Genomic DNA, 18,727 nt, shown 5'->3' with positions numbered 1-18,727 from the left:
CATCCTATCAATTACCCCTGCCACATCTGCAAAAGAGGTCTGTGGTTCCCCATCAGCCATCTCAAAATCAACAAAAACTAAAGCAAGTCGTCCTTGATCCTAAAAGATTGCCTAAGGAAAATAAGATTTAAGGTGTAGACGATGAGAAGCAGTGGATATGATGCATTTGAATCTTTGGAAAGTTTTTCTAAGTTCCCAGATGAGGTTGCTGAACAAGGTTAGACTACATGGATTTAGGAGTAATGCACTAAGGTGGATTGAGAATAGTTAACAGATAGAAAGCAAAGGATTGGAATGAAATTGGTTCTCCTTGAACTAGCAGAATGCAAGTATTGATGCACTTGGGGCCCAAATAGTCACAGTCTATAAGTAATGATTTGGCTAAGGAATCCAAGGGTAACATTTCCAAGAAAAACAGCAGGGCATAGCTTAAGGTTACATTTCCAAGTTTGCCGGTAACATGAGGATGCAAATAAGCTTCTGGAAGATTTAGACAAGCTGAGTTAATAGGCAATGATGTTCATTTCAGTAATGGAGTGGTGAGTATTATTAAATTATAAAATATGGAGAAGTGTTGATGATCAAAGAGTTATGGGTGTCTTTGAACCAAAGTACAAAACACAAAAATATCCATGCAGGAGGCAATTAAGAAAGCAATGGATATTATGGATTTCTAGACTATTTCAGTACAAGGATAGAGATTACCTACATTAATTATTTGGGGCCAGAGTATTGTGCACAATTTAGGATAATGGTCTACTTATCTAAAATAGAATAGACTTTATTCAGAGGGAGTGCTGCCGTGATGCAACAGAGTGGATCCTGGGATGGGAGGTGAGGACAAAGGATAGGTCTCTCCTCTCTGGAGCACAGAAACGTAACCTAATTGGATCAAAGTCATTGAGAGTTTGACATGGTAGATGCAGGCAGGAAGTTTCCCCTGCAGCTAAGAAATCTGGATCAAAATTCCAGCAATAAAATATTCTGGCACCATTCAATCAGATTATCAATCTCCCTCCTGTACTCTGACTCATCATTACCCATCTATAGGGAGAAACTGGGGAGGCTAGAACTTTCTTCGTTGGAACGCAGGAGGCTGAGTGGTGAACTTACAGAGTTGTATAAAATCCTGTGGGGGATAGATATAGTGAACGCACAGTCGTTCCCCTAAAGTAGGGGGATCAAGAAACATGACATAAGTTTAAGGTGAGACAGGGAAGAATTAATAAGAAACTGGGGGGCAACATTTTCACACAGACGGTGGTGGGTGTATGGAACAAGCTGCCTGAGGAGGATAAGGCTGGTAGTATAACAATATTTTAAAAACATTTGGAGCGGTACATGGATGGGAAAGGTTAAGATGGATATGGGCCAAACAGCATTTGTGTTTTGCATTAGAAAGATGGTGTTTTTTTTAAAATCTAGGAAAACATTGTTTTTGAGAAGGCTTGACCTTTTAAAGAACATTAACATAATAGGAGATTAAATTTTATTTATATGGTTAAGTTAACTGAGCTAGACGAGAACAGAGGATTTGTGTATAAATTATATAAATATAGAATCAGATTAGTAATCAAGATACTTTTTTTTTAAACAGTCATCAAGTACTTGAATGAGTTGATGGCTTGTACAATAGCAGTGATTGAAAAGAGAACAAAGCTAATGTTCAAAAGAAGTTGGAACAGTGGAAGTCGTGAAACTTTCAATGTTTCTGAAGCTGAAGAGAAATCTAACAGGAGGCACAAGAGACTGCTGATGCTGGAATATGAAGCAGCTAATAACCTGCTTGAGAAACTCAGCAGGTCAAGCAGCATCTGCGGGGCAAAGGAATTTTCGATATTTCGAAAACCCCGAGTCAGGAGAAATTTAGCAGATTTGGTTTAGAATCACCAAATCTAAACACTATTGAGGAACACATTTGAGATAAAATAGAAACTCTTGGAAGAATTATAAAATACTTTTATGGGGGAAACTTTTAAATCTCTTGCCTGTACGGGGGACCCAACCTTTTCTCTGTCGGGTCTCCATTGTCGTTGGGGCCTAGCATGTGGAGCGGCCTCCAACCGGAACAACCTTGGGGCTCCAGTCACGGAGCCTGCGGACCTACCATCGTGGAACTGGCCGGCTTCGGAGCGTGGACAGCTGTGGTGGCGCGCTGCTGCGGCCCAACTTTGGAGCTTCGGAGGCTCCAGCCGCAGGCCCGGTGGATGGTGACATCGGGAGCCTGCGAGTCCCTGGTGGGAGACCACTTTTCGGAGCTCCCACAACGGCAACTTCTCCCGCCCGAATTGCGGGATTGAAAATTACCTGGAGCAGGGCCTTACATCGCCCGGCGCGGGACTTTATAGCACCCGCCGGGGGCTCCAATGTCAAGACTCGGAACGAGGCCTTGCATTGCCCGGCGCGGCCTTAATGGCCACGGGACTTACCATCGCCCGCCGGGGGCTTTGACATCGGGAGAAGAATGGAGAGCAGGGGAGAGACAAGACGTGAATCTCCTCCTCACTGTGATGGATATTTGTGTAAATTGTGTTGGTGTGTGTCTTGGTTCTTTTCTTGTTGTATGACTGCAGAAACCAATTTTCGTTTGAACTTCATTTGAGGTTCAAATGATAATAAACAGTATTTGATTGTATTGTAAGACCACATAATGCTGATGGATGGAATTAGTGTAGATAGGACAATGGGGGGGGGGGGGGGGGGGGGGGGGTTATGGACGAAAGCATCTGTTTCTGTGCTGTACTTTATGCAATGACAATTTCTATGAATATGACTTTATGATGAGATAATAATCAATCTCCTCAGACATTATTAATTTCCCCCTCTAAGTGTTAATGCCCAGGCTATACTTTGGGAAGATTTGCCTCCCGTCTCTCTGGGGCAATCCTGAGCATGCCTTAAAAGGTTAAGATCGAAGATTGGTCACCCCTAGTTAAAAACCTTTGATCTAATGCGGGGTGGTACAGTGGCATAATGGTAGAGCTACTGCCTTACAGTGTCAGAGACCTGGGTTCGATCCTGACTACAGGTGCTTGTCTGTACAGAGTTTATACGTTCGCCCCGTGAGCTGCGTGGGTTTTTTCCAAGATCATCGGTGACCTCCCACACTCCAAAGATGTACAGGTTTGTAGGTAAATTGGGATGGTAGAAATGTAAATTTGTCCCTAGTGTGTTTAGGGTTGTGTTAATGTGCGGGGATCGCTGGTCGGTGCCGACTCGGTGGGTCGAAGGGCCCATTTCCACGCTGTAGCTCTAAACTAAAAAAAAAATCAATTTGGCTGCTCTATTCCAGGAAATTAAACATTACATTTTTATTGTACATTATCAAAAATTGTTCAACACTTTTACAATGTACCAGGAATTAGAAATGTACAGAATAATTGGTGAATGAATCATTAAATTAGTAACTCGTCTGTAACAGCTTCTTTGTACAACTATTATTACAATCATCTGGATAGTTGATGGAACATATGTCAAAAGGCCGCCAAGGCTGAATTAGCAGTTGTTGCAGAGGCATTTTAATGGCTTGATATTTTAAGTTCTAAAGTTAACCATGACAGCATGAATGTTTTCTTAAAATAAATTCCACATTTGGCATTTATTTTTGTAGCATTGTGGCAGTCAAACAGACTATCCTATCTGCAATCATTCAAGCATTCGAGTTACTCAGCAAGGAAACAGATTCTTCAACCCATCAAGTCTCTGCTGGCCACCAAAGACCCATTTGCACTAATCCTATATGAATCCCATTTTAATCTCCCCACATTCCCGTAATTATGCCACATTCTGCATTCACCTACACTCTAGGGAAAATTTACAGTGGTCAATTAACCTACCAACACATCTTTAGCAATGTGGGAGAGAGCAGTGGGAGGTCACAAGAAGAACTTGAAAATTCGTACAGACAACATTGGAAGTCAAGTTTGAACCCATTGTGGAAATTCAGTACGGCGACAAATACTCTTGTGAACGTCTGCAGGTGTATTGTAGAGAGCATATTGACTTGTTGCAACATGGTGTGGTTCAGCAATTCAAGAACAAAGGAGCTTACAGAGAGTTGAAGACACTGCTTAGTCCATCACAGGTACTGACCCCCACCATTAAAGAGATCTGTAATAGGCTCTGCGTCATGAAGGCAGCCAAAGAGTCGCATCACCCTGGCCTTGCTCTCATTTATAACCATATAACAATTACAGCACAGAAACAGGCCATCTCGGCCCTTCTAGTCCGTGCCGAACACCTAGTTCCATCTACCTGCACTCAGACCATAACCTTCCATTCCTTTCCCTTCCATATAACTCCTACAATGGAACAAGCTGCCAGAGGAGGTAGTTGAGGCAGGGACTATCCAAACATTTAAGAAGCAGGTAGACAAGGACATGGATAGGACAGGTTTGGAGGGATATGGACCAAATGCTGGGAGGTGGGACTAGTGTAGCTGGGTTATGTTGGCCGGAGTGGGCAAGTTGGGCCAAAGGGCCTGTTTCCACATTGTATCATTCTCTCACTGTCTCACTCTATCACTTTATGACTTTAATTATAGGAGTCTGAAAAGGAATGTTGACTGCAGGACTTTCTTCCATTGAAGGTTACATAATCAACCATGGATCTCATGGAGGTGTGATGAAGTACTTGAAGTTGAGCAAAGCAGGATAGAGCACATTATATCAACCATGTCCTATTCCCACTGACTCAACATCATAAATCAGGATCATTATATTTGTTCCTTCTTTTGCTTTGCCAACAAAGAAATACTGTTGAAAAACAATAGAGAATCAAGTTTCTTCCAAACCAACTTATGTTTCATTTAAATGGACAAATGTCATATTCCAGGAGACGAAAATCAAAAGAAACTGCAGATATTGGAAATCTGATAGAAAAACAGAATACTAGTCACTGAGCAGGTCAGGCAGCACCTGTGGATGAAAATGTTAATGCATTTGTTGATGTTTCACGTTTAGCTCCCTCTGTCAGAATTGGGAAAGAGAAATAGAAAGTAATTTTAATTAGGGAAGCAATTGGGAAGAGATGGGTAGAACAAAGGAACAAACTTTGTTAGGGCAAGTCCAGATTGCTTAAGGAGCTTCTTTGCTAATGTAGGGTGTGGCATGTGCACAGCAGGCCAGTCTGTAAAAATAGAATAAAAAAAATATGAGCCAACATGATGGCAAGCAAAAATTACCAATTTTGAAACAAACAGAAAGAAAGAATGAGCTAATTAAAAGTTGGATAATTAAATTTTGAGACAAGAATGCTGCAGAATGCCTAGGGGAAAGATGCGGTGTTATTCCTCAAGATTTCATCGGGACTTTTGTAACTGGGCAAGAAGATAGAGTGGGAGCTGGGTGATGAATTAAAGTAACAGGCAACCAGACTCCCGGGCTCACACCAACGGACCAAATGCATATGCTCCACCAAGTATTCACCATATCTACGTTTGGTTTCTCCATAATTGTAGCGGAGACAGGATCATCTGGAAGGAATGTTTCGATCCTTATTGGTGAGATGAATGGACATGGGGCAATCTCTTGTATTTGCTTAGTAAAGTACCATATTGTGTGGATAATTTTTATTATTCCTTTTGTATAGTCTTGCCTGCTAGACATGCACCACAACTTCACTATTTACATCACATTACACAGACAAAGTGGCTTAATGTGTTTTTAACTGCCCCATTAAGCCATTTGGAAGGCGCTATAGGTGCATCAAATCCAGGACAAACAGACTCAGGAATAGCTGCTTCCCGAGAGTTATATCTACCATAAATTCAAATCCACACATGCACTGACTACACCGCCCAACACGGACTTCCATCTGTATATATGTATATATGTATGTAGCGCCGTAGAATTTGTGCACCTATTCCCCCCCCCATCTCCCTTCTGTTTTGTTTTTCTGTTTCTTGTTTTTTGTGTAAAATTGTATGTATGCACTGAGTACGAGCAGCTTTCAGTTTCACTGTACATGTATAGTGACAATAAATGGCATATCATATCATAGCATATCATATCATATCATATTTGAAGTTGTCAGAAATATTCATTTTGTTCATAGGTCATACGAGCAGCTATAGACTATTCGGCCCATTGAGTCTACTCTGCCATTCAATCATGGCTGATCTGTCTTTCCCTCTCAAACCTATCTCCTGCCTTTGCTCCAAAACCTAAAAATACCCAATGGCCTCTACACCCATCTGTGGCAATGAATTCCACAGATTCACCACCCTCTGCTAAAGAAATTCCTCCTCATTTTTCTAAAGGTACGTCCTTGTTGTTCTCATCCCTAACCCATCTTCTATCCCACTGAACAAATATTCTCCCTTTCCCAGTTTTGACATTGGGTCCCTTTCCACAGATGCTGCCTGACCTGCAGAGTGTTTCCAGCATTTTCTATTTTCATTCCATATTCTTGTAGTGTGTATTGTACATCTGTTATGAGTTTGTCTTTTCCAAAGATTATGTCACAACTGGTGCTGTTTGAAGAGAAGTGTTATGGTGGTCCATTATGTGACGTGCTATACCAGGGCACGCACATGAATTTTGGAAAGCTGTCTGTGATGGCTCACCTTGCAGAATTAATCATTGTATAATGTGGTGAAAGTAAACTCATTGGGCCATGTGTAATTTTAACATCCATTTGGTACAGGAATGTATGGCTAACTTTAAGAGGACAGACTTTCTTTGAGGATGATAATTATAGGGCTTCTGTAGTTTGGGGACAGGGCAAGTTTCCATATTTATATTGCCTCTTTGATATTAAGATCGAGGGTATCAATGAGTGGCTATAAAATATTCTGGAAAAGGAAGGTGAATAGCTAGATTGTGTGGGTCATATCAGTGCCAACAGCATTCATAGAAATCTTGAGAGCAGTTAGTATTAGAGTCGAAGAGGTGCTGAAGGTCCTGACACAGAAGACAAATCTCCTGAGCCTGATCAGATATATCTGAGGACACTGCGGGAAGCTAGAGAGGAAATTGTACGAGCCCTGGCTGAGACTTACGAGTTGCGAGATGCCGGAAGACTGGAAGGCGGCAAATGTTGGCAAAAAGGGCTGCATGAAAAAGGCTGGAAACTACTGGGCCAGTGAGCTTAATATGTGTGGTCGGAAAGTTACTAGAGAGTATCCTCAGAAATAGGATATACATGCAGTTAGATGGACAAGGGCAGATTTGGTTTTGTACATGGGAGGTCGTGTTTCACTGATTGAGTTTTTTGATGACGTGACCAAAAAGATTGAAGAAAACAGAGCTGCAGACATTGAATGTTTAGATTTCAGCAAAGCATTTGACAAGGTTCCACGTGGTAGGCTGTTCTGGAAGGTTAGATTGCATGAAATCTAAGGGGAGATAACTGAATGGATAGAAAATTGGCTTCATGGAAGAAAGCAGAGGGTGATGGTAGAAGGTTGCTTTTTCGGACTGGAGGCCTGTGACTAGTGGTGTGCCTCAGGGTTCGGTGTTTGGCCCATTGCTGTTTGTCATCTATATCAATGATTTGGGTGAGAACATATATGGCATGATTAGCAAGTTTGCAGAAGGGGTTGTATAGTAGATAGTGAAAATGGTTGTCAAAAATTGCAGCAGGATCTTGATCAGTTGGGCAGGTGGGGTGAGGAATGGTTACTGGAATTAAATACAGGATTTAGAGGATATGGGCCAAATGCAGACAAATGGGCTAGTGTAGAAGTTACATATTGGTCGGTGTGGGCACATTGGGTTGAAGGGCCTGTTTCTATGCTGTATGACTATGATTCTATGACTAAAAATGCACAGAGCAGATTCTAAAGTGCTAGGCACATTTTACAAAGCAGAATGTCAGAAGGTGTGCAATATAGAAATTCTACATAAAACTGATTGTGAGTAACCATTGTTGTTTTAAGACTGTATCACTTTGAAGATTGTGTCATGTGGCAAACAGATTTCTGGGTGATTCTGCTGGGGAACTTAGCTGGAGTTGTCTGCAGCTGTGGCAGAAAGCCACAGCAAGAAAAGCCTGTTGTGACACTTTCCTTTTCTTTATTGTTGGTTTGAATTACTGATTGTTTTACAGCATCTTACAGATATGGGTCTCAGAAATGCTGGTTAATAGTGGAAGTATGAAATTAGAATCTATGCCTATTCCAGAAGCTGGAATACCAAACACCAGGCTTCTTCTCTTCATCTTCTTCTTCTTTTTTGTAGCGTGCACAGCTTAAAGTTGTTGGACAACTTGTTCTATTTGATCTTCCGTTTGTGCACGTCGAGTTGATTACATTAGTCGAAACAGGGCGGACCACGTGAAGGTTGCAATCTTCCACCCTACCCCCCCAGGCTTGATCCCTCCCAATTGCCATAGCGTGGACATGAGCCAAAGAAGAGCAAGCTGCATGTGTCAGTTGAGAAAACACACAATGGAACAATTAAGGATGCCTGAGCTGCTGGATTTCCAAGCAAGTAACTTGACTAAAGAATGGAGACAGTGGAAGGAAGGATTTACAGTGTGTGTTGGGTTGATTATGGTAGGGTAAAAGTAAAATGTTATTGTATCTTGTTGGTTATAAGGGAAGAGAATGATAAAATCCTTCTTCGCTACCTTCCCTAAATGGTTCATGGCCAGGAATTTTATTTAATTAGTATTCTCCTTTGAGCTAAATCTCTACTCTTATTGGAATATCACTCATGTGTGGTAACTTCTGGCTGTAGCAGAGCAACACTGTTTACAATGATTTGTGCATTGGCTTATTTGCTGGGCAAACTTATCTTAGAATGCCTCATGTCTTATTCCTTCTCTTTCTTTCTTTGTGCTATCATTGGTTTTCATGCCTAGTCCTCTGTGTACCTAATCCTCATACTGCGGAAACCGAAAGCACTCCGTTTGCGTAAAACCATTCCTCCAGTCTACGTTCCTTAATTATTACCCACCATTTGACATTGGGAGTAATCCAAAGATACATTGAATTTGTGTTTTTTAACTTCCTCTTTAGCTGCTGCACAGAGTTCAATAATCTTGCTTCATATGCCATTGGTTCCACATGAACTATACCTTCTAGATGTCCCCCCTCTCATACCCTTCAAAATGTTCTGCACAATCTCAATGACATTCTTTAACGATGCTAGAGTGACAATAGATCATGATGGACTATCATCTGAAGTTGTCGGAACATCGGATGTGACCTATAGCCATCAAATGTGTAATTCTTGTATTTTTACAAATACTTATGGCACTCCTATAATTCTCTGTGCAATTACCTGCTGTACAAGAACTACTCAAAAACATCAAGGTGGCGCCGTACATGGCCAACAGCCTGCCTCGTCTTTCTCTTCTTTTGCTGTTTTGGTCTGTGTTTACTTGTATGTTTTTAGTGTACCTTTAGTTTTTGTATTATGTGGGGGTGAGAGGGTTGGGGGAAACCTTTTTTTATTTCCTTTCTCGACAGAGATGCAACTTTTTCATCGTACCTCCGTCTGCACTGCGGCGTTAACATCGTGGAGCTGGCGGTGTCTTTGCTAGGGATCAATTGCGGGAGCTCCAACCGCAGGAGCTTCGACCGCCCCGATCGTGGGAGCTTCGATCGCTCGACTGCGGAAGTTTTGATTGCCCCGACCGCGGGAGAAAAGGAGGAAAGAAGGTAAAAGTCATTTGCCTTACATCACAGTGGGAAATGTGGGAAAAACAAGATGGACGTGCTGCCTGCACTTGTGAAAACTCGGAGGGATTGCCGTGAATGCAGTGATCTCTGTGTTTTGTGGGGACATGGCTCCATGAGAACATCCCGGAGTCTAGTGTGTGTGTGGTTGACTTTCTGACTGTTTGGGCGGACAGGGACTACAAAGAGAGTGACAGCGGTCGGTACAACTCTGGTCACATCACGGTGAAGGAGCATGTGTGTGGCCCGGACATTGAACTAATAATGGCTGTGAGTCTCCGCTTATACTGTGTGCCCTGAGAATTCTCACACGACATTGTGGTGGCTGTTTTAGACTATGTTTAATTTTTATGTGGTTATGTAACTTGTTGCTTTTTTATATGATTGTTGGCAAATCAAATCAGATTCCTTGTATGTTTATCCGCTGGGCTAATAAATTAATTACAATTACAATTATAATGTTGCTCTGTGCTCTGTTAAAAAGCTTTTAGAAAGTTATTCAGAAAATGAAAGTGCTCTTGCTATGCCTGGCTTCCAGCAGTTGATTTCCACATTGTGCCAAACCAAACCGCACCCTGGTGCTTGCCAAGTTTTAATGATGAAGACAACATTTAAAAAATCAGACAAATTTGACAGTATGGGTTTGGTAAATGTGAGACCTGCACTTTAATGTTGTCACTTCAGCAGCAGGAAGAGAAAATCAGCCCAGTACTGATTAAGTCATTTAACTCCCTGTCAGTAGCTTGGAAAATGTATACTGAGTTTAGTTTATGGGAGATGAAGCTCTGTCTACCTCGAAATAGAAATGAGCCAACAACATATAGAAACATAGAAACATAGAAATTAGGTGCAGGAGTAGGCCATTCGGCCCTTCGAGCCTGCACCGCCATTCAATATGATCATGGCTGATCATCCAACTCAGTATCCCGTACCTGCCTTCTCTCCATACCCCCTGATCCCCTTAGCCACAAGGGCCACATTTAACTCCCTCTTAAATATAGCCAATGAACTGGCCTCAACTACCCTCTGTGGCAGAGAGGTCCAGAGATTCACCACTCTCTGTGTGAAAAAAGTTCTTCTTATCTCGGTTTTAAAGGATTTCCCCCTTATCCTTAAGCTGTGACCCCTTGTCCTGGACTTCCCCAACATCGGGAACAATCTTCCTGCATCTAGCCTGTCCAACCCCTTAAGAATTTTGTAAGTTTCTATAAGATCCCCTCTCAATCTTCTAAATTCTAGAGAGTATAAACCAAGTCTATCCAGTCTTTCTTCATAAGACAGTCCTGACATCCCAGGAATCAGTCTGGTGAACCGTCTCTGCACTCCCTCTATGGCAATAATGTCCTTCCTCAGATTTGGAGACCAAAACTGTACGCAATACTCCAGGTGTGGTCTCACCAAGACCCTGTACAACTGCAGTAGAACCTCCCTGCTCCTATACTCAAATCCTTTTGCAATGAAAGCTAACATACCATTTGCTTTCTTTACTGCCTGCTGCACCTGCATGCCTACCTTCAATGACTGGTGTACCATGACATCCAGGTCTCGCTGCATCTCCCCCTTTCCCAATCGGCCACCATTTAGATAATATGTAGTGTGAGTTGCTGTGAACTTTAGTTTCATGCAGGTCTGTAGGTGTCTTTATGGTTATGAATCTTTATTCAAGTTAGTACAAAGATCAAGTAATTTATTTGTATCATTCCCTTTCCGTGTTAGATTTATCTTTCATTAACAGCCAAAAAGCAGTTGATCAGACAAACTTTCTTTGAAGAGTGTGAACACCTTGGTTATTTTACTTGTTCAAGCAAAGGCCACACCCATCTCGATATACGAAGTGTAAATACTTTCTAAAAGAAAGACCTTGAACTGGTAAACTGAGAAGATTAAAGTTTCATATAAACCCTTTTAACTTTCTAGATGAAAAACGCACGATTGAATTAATTGACATAGGTTCAGATATAGCTGCCAGTAAAACACTGTTTAAAGGCACTCCTCATTATTATTTAAATCAAGCATCAAATTGTGGTGGAGAAGAGATATTACTTGAATTATGAAACTTCTGGGCAAGTTGGGGAGCTCGCCTTCAAACTCTTCAAAAATTTCATTGTAATGTCACACTTGTGCAATTCAATAGTGTAATTTCCATTTGAATGAGCACATTTACAAGACATACATAAGAAAACAGGAGGATGGATACATCACCTGACCCCAAAGGCCTATCCTTTATTCAATATCACCTGACCAGGCTAAGTGCCCAACCTAACACACCACCCGACACCAGGGACAACTCCCAGATCCCACCCAGTATGCCGCCTACCTCATGGAACAGCTGACTCCACACAAGAACTCCTGGGACTGACCAGGAATAACCCCCTGCCTAGAAAATGTGGGATACAGGCTGGACTGCAGGTGGGACTCGAACTATGTGGTTTCAAGTGACTCCTCCCAAGCATACTGCTGGCAAATGTCCAAGCTGTTGAAAACAACCTGGATGAACTTAAAATTAGACTCACCTCCTTAAGGAACTGAGATACTGCTGTGTGCTTTGTTTTACAGAGACATGGCTTACCCCTGCTTTACCTTACAGTGTTTACAACCCAAGGGCTTCTCACTTCACCGGATGGATCATATTGTGCCCTCAGGCAAAGCTAGAGAAGAAGGAGAGTGCTTCCTAATTAACTCCGTGGTGCTCAGATATGGTAATCCTGGCCTTGGCTATCCTGATAGGGGTTGACAACCAACCCAGGCTGATACTAAGCTTGTACTTGGAGAACTGTATTCTGCTATCGATAGCCTTGAAATAAAGTATCCAAAGGCCTTGTTCATAATAGCCAGGGACTTCAATCAGGCCAACCACAAAAATGTGCTGCCAAAATTCTATCAGTGCATCTCCTGCCCAACCAGAGGCCCAAACACTCCATCCCCTGACCACTCTGTGCAAAATCTGACCACCTAGCTGTGCCTCTACTCCCTGCTTAAAAGCAGAAATTAAAGCAGGAGGATCTGGTAAAGAAAATTGTGCATTGCTGGTCTGAGAAAACAGTTTGCCTACTGTCACAATAGGTCCACCGTGACACCTTGTCTACAATCATCTCTGAAACATCAAGATAACAAGGACATTCACATCAGACTCCTATTTATTAATTATAGCTTCAACACCATAATCCCAACCAAACTCATCTCCAAAATCCTGGACCTAGGAATCAGCACCCCCTCGGCCAATGGATCCTCAATTTTATGAACCATAGACCACAATCAGTGAGGATAAACAACAATACATCTTCCACAATAATTCTCAACAGGGATGTTTTCTCAAACCCTTACTGTACTCCATATATACTCAAATTCTGCTATAACTCCATCTGCAAGTTTTCAGATGACACCGCTGTAGTGGCTGGATTTGAAACACTCACGAGATGAAGTACATTGAAGGAGATTGAGAGTTTAGTAACATGGTATCAAAATAATATTGTCAGCCAAATGAAGGAGCTAATTATTGACTTCAGGGAACGCATTGGAGTGTATACCCGATATGCATCAATGGAACTGAAGTGGAAATGACTGTGCTTCAAATTCCTTGGTGTGAATATCACCGACAATCTGGACTAGACCAGCCCATTGAGTCAATGGCAACAATGTGCACCAATGCCTCTACCTCCTCAAGAGACTGAGGAGGTTTGCCATGTCTCCATCAACTCTTACCAACTTCTATAGATGCACTACATAAAGCATGTTATCGAGCTGCATCACAGCTTGGCTTGGCAACAGCTCTGCCAAACAGCGCAAGAAATTGCAAAGAGTTGTGAAGGTTGCCCAATTCATCATAAAGGCCAATATCTATGTTGTCGTGCCACTTTAGAATTTTAGTCATTTCAAAAGGATCACCTTTCATTCTTTTTAGCAGAACAAAACAGTACACATTACTCCAAATACAACCTCATCCACATCCTGTACAGTAAGTTTTTGGTCATTCACTCAACCTATCTATCTTTGTAGTATCCTAACCTAGCAATATCATTCAACATCACTGGACTAGACAGGTAATACATCACTATTTAAAATGTGAGATCTAAAACTTGTTTTCCCCTTTGGTCCCCCTCTTTCAATTTCATAGCCCAGTTTTTCTTTCTCTTCTCATTCCTCCTTGTATATCTTATTTTATTCTACTCCAATGTATTTTCTTCCTTGTTGCTCTTCTGTTTCTTTCTCAATGTTTATATTTTATTGGTTAACTTCCCCAAATTATGGTGAGCTACATTTTTAAATTGAAAGGTGCGGATAAAATTTAACAGGCAATACCATGAGATATCATACTCCAACAAGATTAGATCTTTTATTGCCACTACAGAATATTGATAGTGAAATGCTGGCCATGAAAATTATCACCCAGAGTTGCCAATAATGTGTAAATTAAAGTTGAAAAAATGGAGTTGCAAGAAATCTTAAATTTAAAAAGAATTGTTGGAAACACAACTGGAAAGAAAAAAAAAGTTCATGATTCAGGTCAAAGAATCTTAATCAGAAGTGGGAAAAAGAGAAAAGATGTCAGTATTAATTGACTTAATGCTTAGAGGATGGGAAAGGGATAGATAGGCAAAAGAAATCATTCTGAATGATTGAGGTAGGTTTGACCTACAGTTAAGCTGTAAATTAGGTTTTCTGGTCGATCAGTTAATGGGGGTTGTTAGAAAGTGAAAATATGGTTCGTTCTTCATAAAATCTATCGTATGAGTGTAATTAGAAATGTGGAAAATGTGCAAATACAGAGCAATAGGTCAGGCTGTGGTAATAGCCTAGAATGATAATAGTCTCGTAAAATAATCAGTAGAACACGAAATCCAACCCACGGCCGACCATGTCCATACGCTGTTGAAAGGCTTGTGCAGCATTTTTAAGGCCGAACGGCATCCGCAGCCATTTAAACATGCTAAAAGGGGTAATGATGGCTGTCTTCGGCACATCATCGGGGTGGATGGGGATCTGGTGGTACCCGCGCACCAGATCAACTTTGGAAAGCCCCGTCTAAATGGGCCGTGAAATCCTGTATGTGCGGGACGGGGTAGCAGTCGGCAGTCATGGCGTTATTTAGGCGGCGGTAGTCCCCGCACGGTCTCCACCCGCCGGACGACTTAGGGACCACATGGAGTGGGGAAGCCCATGGGCTGTCGGAACGCTGCACAATCTCCATCTCCTCACCTGGAGTGGAGGGTATTGCACAGAGGAGTTCCCTGCAACTTGTTTCTCTCGCGGTTCACAGACTCGCCAGCTGCCTGCCACTTTTGCGGGCTGGGAGAGTCTGTGTACCATGTGTATATGGAGTGCGTGAGGCTGCAGCCACTGTTTGAATACCTAAAGGAGCTAATCATTGCCTTCTGGCTTGATTTTGTCACCCACCATCTTCATCTTTGGACACCCTGTGCGTAAGGGAGAGGGGAGCGCTGAAGATGCCTTGGTTGGGTTGTTCCTGGGCCTGGCCAAGCTGGCCATCCGTGAGTCATGGCGCCAGGCGGTGGAGGGCTCTGCCGAGCCAGCTGCCTGCCCCTTTTCCGGGGTTACATCCGCGCCTGGGTGGGGTTAGAAAGGGAATACGCCCTGTCCACGGGCACCGCAGGGTATTGAATGCATCCTCAATAAGGATTCTAACATATCTGAATAGTAGTTTATTTAGGATATTTGTTTGTATTGTATTATGGTGGTGGGTTCTGATTTGTTTTATTGTAGTTTAAATATTATTTTTTAAGAATTTCATAAATTTTTTGATTTTTAAAAAAATGGCCTGATAATAGCAAACAAACATACTTAAATTTTGGAAAAATACATCTGCCCCTACTCTTAAAATGCGGATTACAAACATGTCTGAGGCACTACATCTTGAAGGTATGAGACTTGTCTTAGCAGGAAAATCAGAGCAATTTTCAAAGATATGGATTCCTTTCATTGATTCATTACAAGGATAGTATGGTGCAACACAACTTCGGAATTAAACTGATTTATGGACTGGGTGATGGCTGGGGAGAGAAATGAAGCAGGTGTATCAACACTTTTTTTTTCTTTTTCCTTTTTTGTCTTTTTATTTCTTTATGTCTTTCCTATTTCTTTTACTTACTCACTCTTCGACTACACTCATTTGGTAGTTTAGAGGTTCCATTCCTACACATTAACTTTCTCTTTCATTTTCTTTCTTTCTTGCTCTTCCTCTCTTTTCCTATTTCATCTTTGCTAAAATTAAAATGGAAGCTGTACAATAAATGTATTATGTCATATGCTGCGGTTTATACTTTTGTAAACTGCTTCTAATAAAAATATAAATTAAAAAAATATCCCCATCTCCTCCATGCGCTTGAACTCTTCCTTAGCCAACCGCAGCTTGTCGGGCATGTGCGCCCGTGCGTAGAGCGGAGGGCTGGAGGTGGTGATGTGGTGAACGACACCGTGTTTAGGAGTGGCCGATTTAAACTGGTGGGTCAGGATTTCGGGGAACTCAGCCAGAATTTGGGCAGATGTATCGTCCGTGTCAGACACTGAGTGGCGATGATGCTGGAGGGTGTCGGGGTGAACGAGGCACTGGCCCTTGACATCGACTAGTAGGGAGTAGGCCCGTAGGAAATCGGCACCTAGCAATGGTTGAGAGCCATCGGTGATGGTAAATGGTCATTTGAAATGGTGGGAGCTGAAAACGAGGGGAACAGTGCGAATGGCATAAGTTCGGATGGGGCCGCCATTGACAGCGGTCAGGGTGGGATCTCGCTTACCAGAACGTGTGTCGACCCTGGACGGGGTTAGTATGCTGATCTCGGCCCCCATGTCCACGAGGAATCTGAGCCCGGAATGGCGGTCCCAGACGTAGAGGCGATGTTTCTGGCTGACCGCAATAGCCACCACTGGCGATCGGCCGAAGCATTTCCCGGATGTGAGCAGGGAGAACGGCATCGGCGGGCCTCTGCACCCCAACGTTGGTGGTAGTAACACCACAGGCGCTTACTGGGATCCGCAACGGTCGGTTGCGGCGTGGCGTTGTCGATCGAAGGTGGAGCGGACCGTCGAGGCCGTCGCAGAGCTGTAGACACTGGGCTGATGGAAGCGCAGTCCTGCTGCTTGGCGAGCCACAGCTTGTCCACCCACTCTGCGAGTTGCAGGGGGTCAGCGAAGTCGCTACTGGCGAGGAGCAGGCGGATGTCGTCAGCCATCTGCTCCAGGAAAGCCTGCTCGAAGAGGAGATAAGGCTGGTGACCATCCATCAGTGAAAGCATTTCACTCATCAACACCAATGGCTTGCGGTCACCAAGGCCGTCCATTTGCAGGAGCCGGGCGGCGCAATCGCGGCGGCTGAGCCCGAAGGTACGCAGCAGCAGCGCCTTGATGCCATCGTACTTGTTGTCAGCAGGCGGATTTTGAAGGTAAGGGAGCAAACGGGTGGCGGTTTCTTAGTTGAGCGCACCGACCACGTGGAAGTATTTCATAGAATCCGGGACGATCTGGTGAATTTGGAACTGGGCCTCAATGTGTTGGAACCACACATGAGGTTGGACTGCCCAGAAAATGGGCAGTTTAAGCGAAACTGCTAGGCGGGGTTGGCATCGAGGTTCTCGGCGGCGTTCTTGATCGGACCCGAAAAACGTTCGGATCGTCGGGGTCACCAATGTAGTGTGACCAGGCAGGGTTGAGTGAAATATTCTTTATTCGCAAAGGCAAATACTCAAAACACTGCTTACCAAGTCTAGAACTAACAATTACAGTTCCTGTCGATGCGAAGAGCGCTAATTACTCACATGGGCCCGCGAACTAACCCCCGGGTCACGTGACAGACCCAACCATTTACGAGGGTTCTGAATTCCCAGTCCCACCACTAGGTGTCGCTACACCATGCTTCAATTTTCTTAAAACGTTATTACATGGTAGAAGTGTATCTTAAGCTGCTGCACTAAATGCAAACCACAGTACAAATTATGCCTATGCCTAAAGTTCTATTTGATCAATCATATAATCTTCAATCAGAATGGCAAAAGGGCATTGTAATATTTTACTAAACTCAAAATAGACGGCAGCCTTAAGCTTTATTTTCTTTTTTTTTAATCTTCACAAAAACAAAATTAGATAATCTAAACAGGCTCTTTGCTTACCTCAGGTTTCCACGTTTCTTCATAGAAAATGATGAAAGAACTCAATTATATGTTCAAGATCATCAAGAAATGCTAGTATGTTTTTTTTTTAAGTTATGAAAATGACGAGAGGAAGATAAACAAAATGGTTATAAGTTTAGAGTATATTTGTTGGGAGATAATGAGTTAAAATATTCAGCGGTGATTTTTTTGTAATGTCTGCAGCCGTTTTTCTTGTGCACCTCTTTCAAAGTAAATTCCTATTGCTTGTGTATCCCCTGATATTAGGCTATTCTTGCCAAGTTAATTTGCATTTGCAAGAAGCTTTAGCATTTACACACAAATGTTTGGCTCGTCCTATTATATATGGTTCTATATTAACAGATGCTTAAAGACGAATTTGAGTAACGTTCCAAATCCATTGTTTAATCATCTTGAACCATACAAAAATGTATAGAAAATGGTCACTGCACATATGGAATACATTTTAAGCAGTCTATCTCCCAGCTGTACTGTTGAGTCTGAACCACAAGTGAGTAGTTGTGATGCCAGTTTAAAAAAAAAAAATGTTAATAAGCCACAAACATAACCAAACCAAAAGCAACCACATGTAATTTATGATTATATGTCTTCCCATTGTCTTGTCTTGTGTTTATGCATTGGAATTAACCTGGTAGTCCCAGGTAGTTAACCTGCTTGCCCCAGGTAGTCAAGATGGGAGGAAATACATCGAAGACCCTCACCCTGAGCACAGGATCCCCCCCAGGGTAGCGTCCTCAGCCCCCTACTGTACTCCCTGTACACACATGACTGTGTGGCTAGGTTCAGCTCCAACTCTATAATCAAGTTTGCTGATGACACTGTGGTGGTGGGCCTAATCTCCGATAACGATGAGAAGGCCGACCGGGAGGAGGTGGCTGATCTGGCACTGGTGTCAAGACAATGGCCTCCTCTTGAATGTCAAAAAAACTAAGGAGCTGATCGTGGACTTTAGGAGGGCACA

The 18,727-nt window shown here is 42.7% G+C and overlaps 1 long non-coding RNA gene across 9 annotated transcripts in view; it reads left to right on the top strand.

The window, feature by feature from the left end:
• Positions 1-18,727, top strand: part of LOC129705716 (uncharacterized) — an 89,890-nt gene that overhangs the window by 50,998 nt on the left and 20,165 nt on the right. For 3 of the 9 annotated variants that reach the window (XR_008724952.1, XR_008724949.1, XR_008724956.1), the window contains one exon: positions 9,416-9,607. The exons of 4 other annotated variants lie outside the window; for them this stretch is intronic. This is a non-coding gene — a long non-coding RNA (uncharacterized LOC129705716). Of the gene's footprint in view, positions 1-8,309; positions 8,498-9,415; positions 9,608-18,727 lie in introns of all 9 variants that reach the window. 2 more of the 9 variants (XR_008724950.1, XR_008724957.1) reach the window with 1 other exon arrangement.

The sequence above is a fragment of the Leucoraja erinacea genome, chromosome 18, assembly GCF_028641065.1.
Source record: "Leucoraja erinacea ecotype New England chromosome 18, Leri_hhj_1, whole genome shotgun sequence".
NCBI classification, from domain to species: domain Eukaryota; kingdom Metazoa; phylum Chordata; class Chondrichthyes; order Rajiformes; family Rajidae; genus Leucoraja; species Leucoraja erinaceus.
The sequence above is the reverse complement of the archived record's forward strand: the minus strand, read 5'-3'. Positions and strand labels throughout refer to the sequence as shown.